General features: G+C 28.9%; 1 long non-coding RNA gene across 1 annotated transcript; it reads right to left on the bottom strand.

Moving 5' to 3' along the window:
• Positions 1-5,629: 5,629 nt before the first annotated feature.
• Positions 5,630-8,221, bottom strand: LOC121121942 (uncharacterized). Its single transcript, XR_011781110.1, has 2 exons — positions 7,856-8,221; positions 5,630-7,065 (listed from the first exon to the last, which is right to left on the bottom strand). It is a non-coding gene; the product is annotated as an uncharacterized lncRNA (long non-coding RNA).
• Between the last annotated feature and the right edge of the window lie 1,490 nt (positions 8,222-9,711).

Here is a 9,711-nt window from a genome sequence, read left to right as displayed (position 1 = left end):
GATTTGTTTCTTAAAATCTTTCCTAACGGAAAATTATGTAATAACTTGTGCTATGTTTAATGTTTATTAATTATATTTAACAATGTGTAAACAGAAAACTTTGGCAGAAATATGGTTTAGTAATTATTTTTTTAACCTTGTGACACCCATAAGGAACTGATAAGTTGGACAAAGTTGAGATTACCATTTTTATGCTGAGTAAAGCCTTTCATAGTAATTATTTAGTGATAAAAAAATAAATTGCTTTTATTAATAAAATAGCTACGTGTTCAATTAACTCATCAACTATGACATTATTTCAAATTTGGTTGTAATAAAGACTGCAAAACATCCGGTAAGACTTCTCTACAGATGCACAGATGAGTTCAAAACTTAATATAATTTAAAACGATAATTATGACTGAAAACATTATGAAGTGTGAAAAATTAAAGCTCAAAGTAAAGTTTATGTAACAAGAAAACGATGCCAGTAAGTAATTTGAATTTTTCGACAGAAATTTCTCTTAGTTTTAAAAATTTGAGATTCAATCTGGTTTTGATTCTATAGAGGGAACCTAGTGGCTATTAATGTACATCAAAGAGTCCCTATAATGGAAATGCTATCTCAAACTCATTGCAGCAATAGTTTAGGAACAAGATTTGAGTTCTTCTTGGTTGTAACTTTTCTTTTGTTGCCTATTTCTACTATATTTTACTTGTGTCCAAATACAAATATATCAAGAGTAAAAACTCTATTAGATAAAATTCAATCCAATGATAAAAATGAAGCATCATATTAATACATCAAGTGGAAAAAGTTATCGAGAATTGCCATATTTATGGATATCAAAACTACTAACTCTAAATTACATCATTTCAATTAAAGATTAAAGTTCCAAATATATTTTTTATTTTTAGAAATACCAATAAGGTAATAATTATTATGTATGACAATTATAATTGTCATACATTCAAAAATATTATTAATTTTATATTGTTGTTTGTAAAAAAAAAGATTAGTCTTAAAATTTGCATTTCAAATTTTGGGATAACTGTAGCCTATGGATGTCAAAGGGTTAAATACATATTTGTAAAGTTGAAAAATTTTCTATATAGATATTTTTGGAATTAATGAACGGTAACATTAAAAGCTCCTCTTATCTGGATATCTATAATAATAAAACAAAGTTTATCTTTCTGTTTGCCTGAATGTATGCATGAAATTGTGAAAACGAAACTATAAAGTGCTCCCTGATGTAAATGATATAAATATTTTTGATGTAAGATATACTACTCTTGTGGTATAATGTGTATTTAACAAGAGCAGAGTTTCTTTTTGTTTTTGGTCTCTTGTGTATTCATTCATAATTCATGTGCAGTTTCAGCATATGTTTAGATTTGAATAAAATATAAACGCTGGCATGTTAAAATGAATTTTCTTTGTATTTAATAGTGAGCGCTCAAAAGAATAAAGTAGTCGTCCGTCATCCCAACAAAATCTTATTTTATTCTCAAACCCTTATTATTATTCTTTCATTGTAGAGGACAGAACACATTTGGGTTGATATAAATATTGAGTAGTTTTGGGTGAGAGTGCTCATGAAAAACAAAGAATAAAGAGGATTTCTTAGGGAGTAACCTTCTATCTATTATCAAAATAAAAAATTTCTTTTAACCGACTGCTAATTACTCTAGCAATGCCGACTACTAACACTAGTTTATAGCAGTATTTTTTAAAAAAGTATTATTACAAATTACATTCGTAGGTAGGAGGAGGAGAGGTGAAATTGTGTACTTTACAAAGTAAGAGTGTGAAAAAATGCGATCATGGGAAGGGGTGGGGGTAGAGTTGAAACCCCAAAAACTTTTTTATGATTTGAATTTGACTCTATTTGTAAATTCAAAATTTTTGCGGTAAGAGCAGCTGTTTTCTATAAAGGTATTCTGTCATTTTATTGTATTAATGACATGGGTTTACATTGTGAACACAAAAATTTACACTTTTTTTTTGTGATCAGCCGTCGATGTTTTTCCTAATCTGTATTTTGAACGTTGATTGGTTAAATTCGAATGGTATTTTGTTAAGCTGTGAACAGTTCTCAACAATGATTGAATAATTACTTCATTGGTGGGGAATAATAGAGTAAGTACTAACTAATTTTGGGCCTTCTTTTAAGTTTCTTTTCGGTGTAAATCCAGTTCGGTCCCATGTACAAAGTACGTATGTAAATATAAAGGAGGGATGGGTTTTGGAATTGCAAAGACAAGCTATAATGGTGGTACGCACTTAATAAGGAGAAGGGGTTAAAGTAATGTGTACCAAACGCTGGGTTGGGGGGGAGAAAGCAAAAAACTTGCACCCACACTTTGTACATTAGAGTGGGTCGAAAATAAAAATACTAGAAATCGATGATATGGGAACATAGTAAATTTGTAATAATATTAATTGATTATTTCATGCACAATTTAAGGACAATTGTACGTATTTTGGAGGTTCTACATTTCAATTAAAAATTTAATTATATATATTTTTAAATTTTTAAATATTTTTTCCATTATTACTGATTATAGTCCGAAATTCGATTCCTAAAGAAATTTAATTGTTATTTTTATCCTATACAAATCAAAGGGTTCAAGTTTCGTTTTTATTTAAGGCAAATATATGTTGAAATTTATAATGACGTCATTCATTTTGAAAATATCGATTGAAATTAACGACACTGAAAAGAGTCGCAGTTGTATAAATAGTTGCTCAAAAGAATGTTGCTAAAATGACACTCGCTGAAAATAAACTTGCTCAAATAAATGCAGACTCTGGCAACGCTATAAGCAGGAATTACTCTGATGTCAATCCTCAATTCTACTCCAAGTACAACAAGGACTACATTTATAACTTGGAAACAAATCCTTAGTCTTACGCCTCGTCTTTTATTCACTAAAAATTACTTTATATTTATGTTTTCCCTTCAAGAATAAAAGAATAAGGATCACTGTATTGGAAAATAAAAAACCTTGTTCTAACTACAATTACAAAAAGTGCGCGATCTTCCATTTTCATATTTTTTTTACCTCTAGTTATTGCATATCGGATGATTCTCCTTCAAAAATAATATAGCATGCAGATAATTTCAACAGAGGTATTCATTAATAATTAATTAATTCAATAGTCTCGCTCCAGCCTTATCCTCGCACTCTAAAAATGCCCATTACTACTGTTAAAAGATGTATAAAGTACTTTTGTGTTTTAGTCATGCATATTTATTTTGATATATTCGGTTCTGAAATGTCTAACTATAACCGTTGATACTTTTTTTCATATCGATTTTCAACAATGATATTTATAATCTTTAAAAAAGGTTACTATTAATAAAGAAGAAATCAACTTTATGGAAAATACCACATTTTAAAAAGGTATTTGTACAGGAATACATAAAATATGTCCTGCCGGTATGAAAAAATCAAAGAAACCGAAAATAAACATGACAATTTGAAGAATGTTTGGGAGGAGATCAGCTTAACTTTCATGAACACCTACTCCGTATATAGTGGCAACAAATAGGCTCCATTTACTCCAATGTCTACTTCGATCCAAGAAGGAATTGCAATTATAACTTTCAAAAACTCAGTGTTGCTCTCGTCTCTCCGTCATTCATGGGCACTAGAAAAAAGCCGTTCCCGCTTTCTACGATATGTTTTATATACCTCTGTATACTTAAATATTGGAGAACCTCTGAAATCCACACCCTCGAGTTAATATTTTGAAAGAATAATTTTTATAGCAATAAACACATTTTCCGGATTTTCCGTTTTTAAAATTCGAAAAATTGATCAAACTCCTTCAAAATGACCCATCCTATTGTAAAACGCCCCGTTGGAAAGATATCCTTTTTTAAAAATAATTTTGAATAATGATCAAAGAGTTCCGACAATTACAATCTATGTGTAAAAAATGAGACTTAATTGGAAAATAAAAACTATTTCATAATTTTAATTGTAAATCCATTGGTATTATTTTAATAATCATTTACTATAATATGATTTTTTATCGAGGGTCAGAATTGAGCATCAATATTCGTTTTATGTACGTAATATAATATCATAATATGGAATAGTTTAAACTGAAAAACACTCTCCATCGTTGTTAATTTGAAGGAAAGCTTGTAAATGTAGCCACTGCATGGGAGTCAGTAGACGTTCTCCAGGATACATTGGATGACAGTCCATCCATTAATATTAATGCCTTGTCAGCATACAATTTATTATTAATTAAATAATATGAAATATTCTCATATTAATGTTGCATTAATGATGCAATTAATTCATTGGGATAATTATATTTGTTTCCGAAATAGGACCTATTGGAAACATCATTCAAACTGTATTGGATAATTTTTTATATTTGTTTCACTTCCCATGAAGTGAAATAGGTTCACAGTCATATGTGTTATGTATTTATTGCCTTTTATATAACATCACTTTTTGTTTTCAAACTATGTATTCGAAGTGAGTTTTCTAAAAATAAATTATTCTTAATAAATAATTGAAGTTTGGAATAATATTTTGTGATCTTGGCACTGAATCCAACCTTTTATATGTATATATATATTTTATGCGACTCTAAATCCAGTTAATTCATTGTGCAAATACACTTGATGTCCAATTAATCTATTGCGCCTAGAACTGTTTGGATCAATTTGCAAAAATAGATACTTTATTCTAATTATATGTAAAATCAAATAAAAAATGTAAACTCAATAACTGAAATAGCGGTTTCATTAATTAAGTCGTCTATAAATGTAGGAAAATGTCATAAAATTTTACTTTTTACTGTGTCTAAGTATGTTAGTATAAGAATGCACGTACATTTACGAATGCAAACTGCGATTATCAAAGAAAATAAAATGGCTTCTACTACTTTTGGAAGATGAAGATCGTGTATGCGAAATTAAATTATGTTAAATCAATTATTATTAAAGCAATTATTCCATTTGTTCATAATAATTAAGCTCAATAAATTTTTTTTTTTTTAGTATTCATTTATTGTATTAAGTTCTTTTTGGGTCATTTGATATATGTCACAAGGGGCGCTGAAATAACGTGACGTAACTCTTCTTATAGCCTATAAGTTATAACTTATAGCCTATAGCCTATAAGTTATAGGTCTCTCATATACTTAGGCTTGTTAACAATATAGAGGGCACTTTAAATATTATATCCTCTTGGAAGGATTATTATTGAAATAATATGTGGTATAATTTTCTATCATTTTTTAACGAATTTATTTTTCTTAAATTTTCTCGCATATTCAATGTTCCAACTATAATTTGAAAAAAATTCATGAAGCTGACAGGAACCATCCTTGTGATATTGTATGACAAAAAAATGATATAGAATTAAAGACGTTGAGAAAATAAAATAGGAATTTTTTTCGAAAAATTCAAATTACTCCGTTACCGTCTGATAAATATAAAAAATATTGGCATCACTGAAATCAAAAGAAAAGGATGCATTAACTAACGTTTGTTATTGCCTTTAAATCTATTATTTTTGGAAATCGTTTAACATATGTTATCTACTTAACGTATTGATTGATTGACTAAAATGACTTTAATAGAAAAACAACTACTGAAATTAAAAAATCTTTTGCGAATTTAATGATATTATATTTTTAATGGAGACAAAATGTTACGATTAGAAATACATAGTGCATAACATTACATAAAAATCAAAAATACTTCAGAAGTTATATATATATTTAATATACAAATCATTCCCAACAGTTAATGAGATGGACTTTATATATCACATTTCTGTGATATCATTCTTTTGAAGAACACTTCCATAAGGTTCAAATTGGGAAGATCACAAAGAGCCCAATCCTTGGAACTTCTTCTTTCATCATGATCATTTGAAGTTGAATTAATCGAATTTTCTCTGACTCTAGTAAAAGTATAAGTACTAGTTGGAACAAAATTTGTTTTCAAGGTCTTCCTATTATATGGCATCATTTTTTTTTGGTACACTTCGATAAACTATCTTGATTAATATGATGACAATTAAAAACTAAATAAATTCACTTACTTAATAGTTTTTCCTTTTAACAAATTATTATATATATTCTGAAAATTAATCTTACCCTAGTTGATAGATCTCATAATATTTTATCAATATACATTTTTACATGGAACGACTCTGATGCATAATTAGGCTGGTCACACGAGCAATCATGATGAGAGGGAGTGAGTGAGACATAGGGTACTATTGATGAAAGATTAATTAAAAAAATAAGGTGCCTATGTTGCTATTATTTTGGAAGGTAATAATTACTAAAATTAAAAAAGCTTTTGCGAATTTAATTATATTATATTTTTAATAGAGACAGAATGTTACAATTAGAAATACATAGGGCATAACATTTCATAAAAATCAAAAATACTTCTAAAGTTACATTTATATATATTTTTTTTTAAATATACATCATATTCTCAACAGGTTATGAGATGGAGTTCAAGTATCAAATTTCGAAAAGTATTTTGAAGAAAACTTCCATAATATTTAAATTGTGGAGATCAAAAAGAGCCCGTTCCTTGGAACTTCTTTTTTCATCATGATCCTTTGAAGTTGAATAAATAGAATTTTCTTGACTCTTAGAAAAATATAAGTACTACTTAGAACAAACTTTATTTTCAATATTTTGTTGCCATTTTGGAGGCCTAAATTAAAATAACCCATTTTCCTAAAAATTAAAAGCTTTTTTCATGAATATTAAGGAAAATAGTGATCTATTGCTATGTATTTGATCGTCAAAATGGGACCAAGAAATAAAAGGACTTAAAGACTTACTATCTATCACAAATATATCCCTCTAATGCCTAGTTTGATTATATATCAGACACTAATATATATTAAAATCCTTTTATTACATCGTTATACAATCTACGGGATACGAAGAAACGGACATTCAAGGGAATCCTAGAAGCAGATCCTCAGAAAATCCAATCTTAGTTGCCAGGGGCTGTTGAGCGGGGATTCCTTCACAGTTCCCACACTTATATATGGAACGTCAGATGGCGTTGTATGTATAGCCTATAGGTAAAAAAATATAAATATATCAACAATGAATTTTCTGATAATTCCTTAATTACATAAGTTGAAATAGAGTCATGAGTATAAAAAAATATGATAGGTTAATTTTATCTTCCAGTGATAATGTATTGGTCAATGAACACTTTTGACCTCCACAAATTTTAACTATCGTGAGTACAAAATATAAAGGAGGATTGGGTACGTTATCGGTTATGTCTAATTTTGGTTGAAGGATCTCAGATAGTTTACAATCAATACATAGGAGATGTTAATTATTTATACATCTGAAATAAACGAATTGCATCCCTTATCTTTTCGAAGTAATATCAACATCATATTAAAAACTGAAAATTTTGAAATGCGTACATATTCGCATAACATTGAAGATATATCTTAATTTAATAAAGATTAAGAGTATAACACAAAAGTTTATAATATGCTGCTTTATTTATTTAATAAAATTTAATTTACTTCACGGATGAGTTTTAGCAATTATTGCTGTTTCCACTCAAGATATTGATAGAAACTATTGCCCTATCCTTCTTAATAATATGATCTTGTTTACTCTAAAACCTTTAAATCCGTACACTTCTATTGCTAATTACTCTACAAAATATATAATTTTTTGATTTATTTTTTATTAGAATATTCTGAATATATCGAGCTTAATCTCTTTTGCAAAATAGAACAAAGATGTAAGAATAATTTCTCTATCATATATCTTAAAAAAACTTCTCTCTTTGATTCACTGGAAATATAGATCGGTTTTTGTCAGCATTTCCAATAACACTGGAATATACGAGGGTGGTATGAAAAGTTTCGAATTTTACAAAGATGGAAGACATTTTTTTCTAATTTTTTTATTTTATTTTTCAACATAGTCTCCTTGTAACTCTACAGACTTCACCCAGCGATGCTTCCATCTCTGTAACCCGCTCTTGGCATTTTTCTCTGCAATATAATTGCTCATGAGACAGTTTTTTGCTCAATTACTCCGAGTTGGATTGACTTTGACGCGTCAGATTTTAACACAAAAAGCCTATATATGTCTGATATTTCTTGAATCTATTTAAAGGTTACAATTTCAAACACAAATATTTAATGCCAGCTCGATACACTATTTTGTCCATTTCACAAAAACACTCTCATCAACTACTCAAATGATTGTTGCATAACAACTGAGTGTTCAAAATGGAGAAAACTTTGGTGAGTAATTGACAACAGATGCTAAATAGATGTGACAAGCTTTTATTGATAAGTACTGCCATTTCTACAAGAATATCGGAAACTTTTCAGACCACCCTTGTATATAGGGTACCACATGTGTTATTAACTTAACCTATAGAAAATAAAGCATGCAAAAATGAAGTGCGTTAAGTACTATGTCGCATGTATGTCACGTCGTTGTAAAAGAGTTAATAATAAATTCAATACAGATTTCGGATACATAAATTGTCCAAATATATCTAATTAATTTGAAGTTGGGCATTGGGTACTAGTGTCTAGTCCTTATTAAGGACTGAAAACATTCTAATTCAGTCCTACATATCATTCTAAAAAATTATGCCCTTGATGACTTCAATAAACTTTATTTCTTGTTTTTTAATTCAGTACAGGTGGTCCTAGGGACTGGTCTAACACTAATTTTAACCTGCCATCTCCTACACATATGAAAGAAAGAACCCTAATCAAGGGTGTAATCATAATTTAAAAAATGCCACCGACGTTTCAAGCATGATCAATTAATCTAAATAATACCTATAATATAAATCATTCCTATAGTTCAGGTTAGTAATTTTTATCATTTTTCACTTTTAATATTTGTGTATTTTTTAAAAATAGTTCCTGGTCTCGATAATAATAATTAATAAGTAAATAGAAATTTGAATATAAATATAAATCCAGAACTGACACGTTTTCTCATTATGCATAATGTAAGATATTTTCACTTCTAAAACTATTTTATCTAACTTACGAAAAAACTTGTGAAAATCATGTACTCATATACTTCAGAACCCCCTATAAGTAGAGTTACGTCACCCGGCCATCAGCTTAGACGATAGCTGCCTTCCTTATGTGCCCAAAACGTTCCAAATTTAATACTATATTTAGGTGAAGAACTCGACAAAGGCGATAATATTTCGTTAAAATACCCCGAGTATGCCCTCTTGTCGTGCGCTGTGGATTACAGAAATCGTTCTTGAGCTGAGGGGATGACACTTTTTTCATTTCCAAGGGACAAATTCCTTGGAAGGCAATGGGTCCTAAAAAAGAAATGAAATCTTGGGAAATCTTCCTCCATTGTGCTCTAAATATTTTGAAAAAATAAGGAATTCCAACTCTCAAGCCATTCCAACATTGTTTAAACATCTAAAACCTAAAGTTCCAAGGCTCACCAAAAACTCCGACTAACCCGTTTTCATTCGGGAGAACAATGCTGATGCTAAGAAAATTTAATAATTAAGGAAATCTCAAGCAACTTTTTTATTTCAAATTTCACGTAAAAAAAAGATCTCCACAATTTCAGGATCATACGTACTTCACTCATTATTTGGAAGCTTCTACTTCCAAAAATCTAATTTCATCAATAATAAAAGATTGAATTTCTTATAATGATATATATATATTTTTGCATTAGTTGCTTTA

Source organism: Lepeophtheirus salmonis, chromosome 7 (assembly GCF_016086655.4).
Source record: "Lepeophtheirus salmonis chromosome 7, UVic_Lsal_1.4, whole genome shotgun sequence".
In the NCBI taxonomy this organism is placed as follows: Eukaryota; Metazoa; Arthropoda; class Copepoda; order Siphonostomatoida; family Caligidae; genus Lepeophtheirus; species Lepeophtheirus salmonis.
This window is presented reverse-complemented; position numbering and strand designations above follow the sequence as displayed.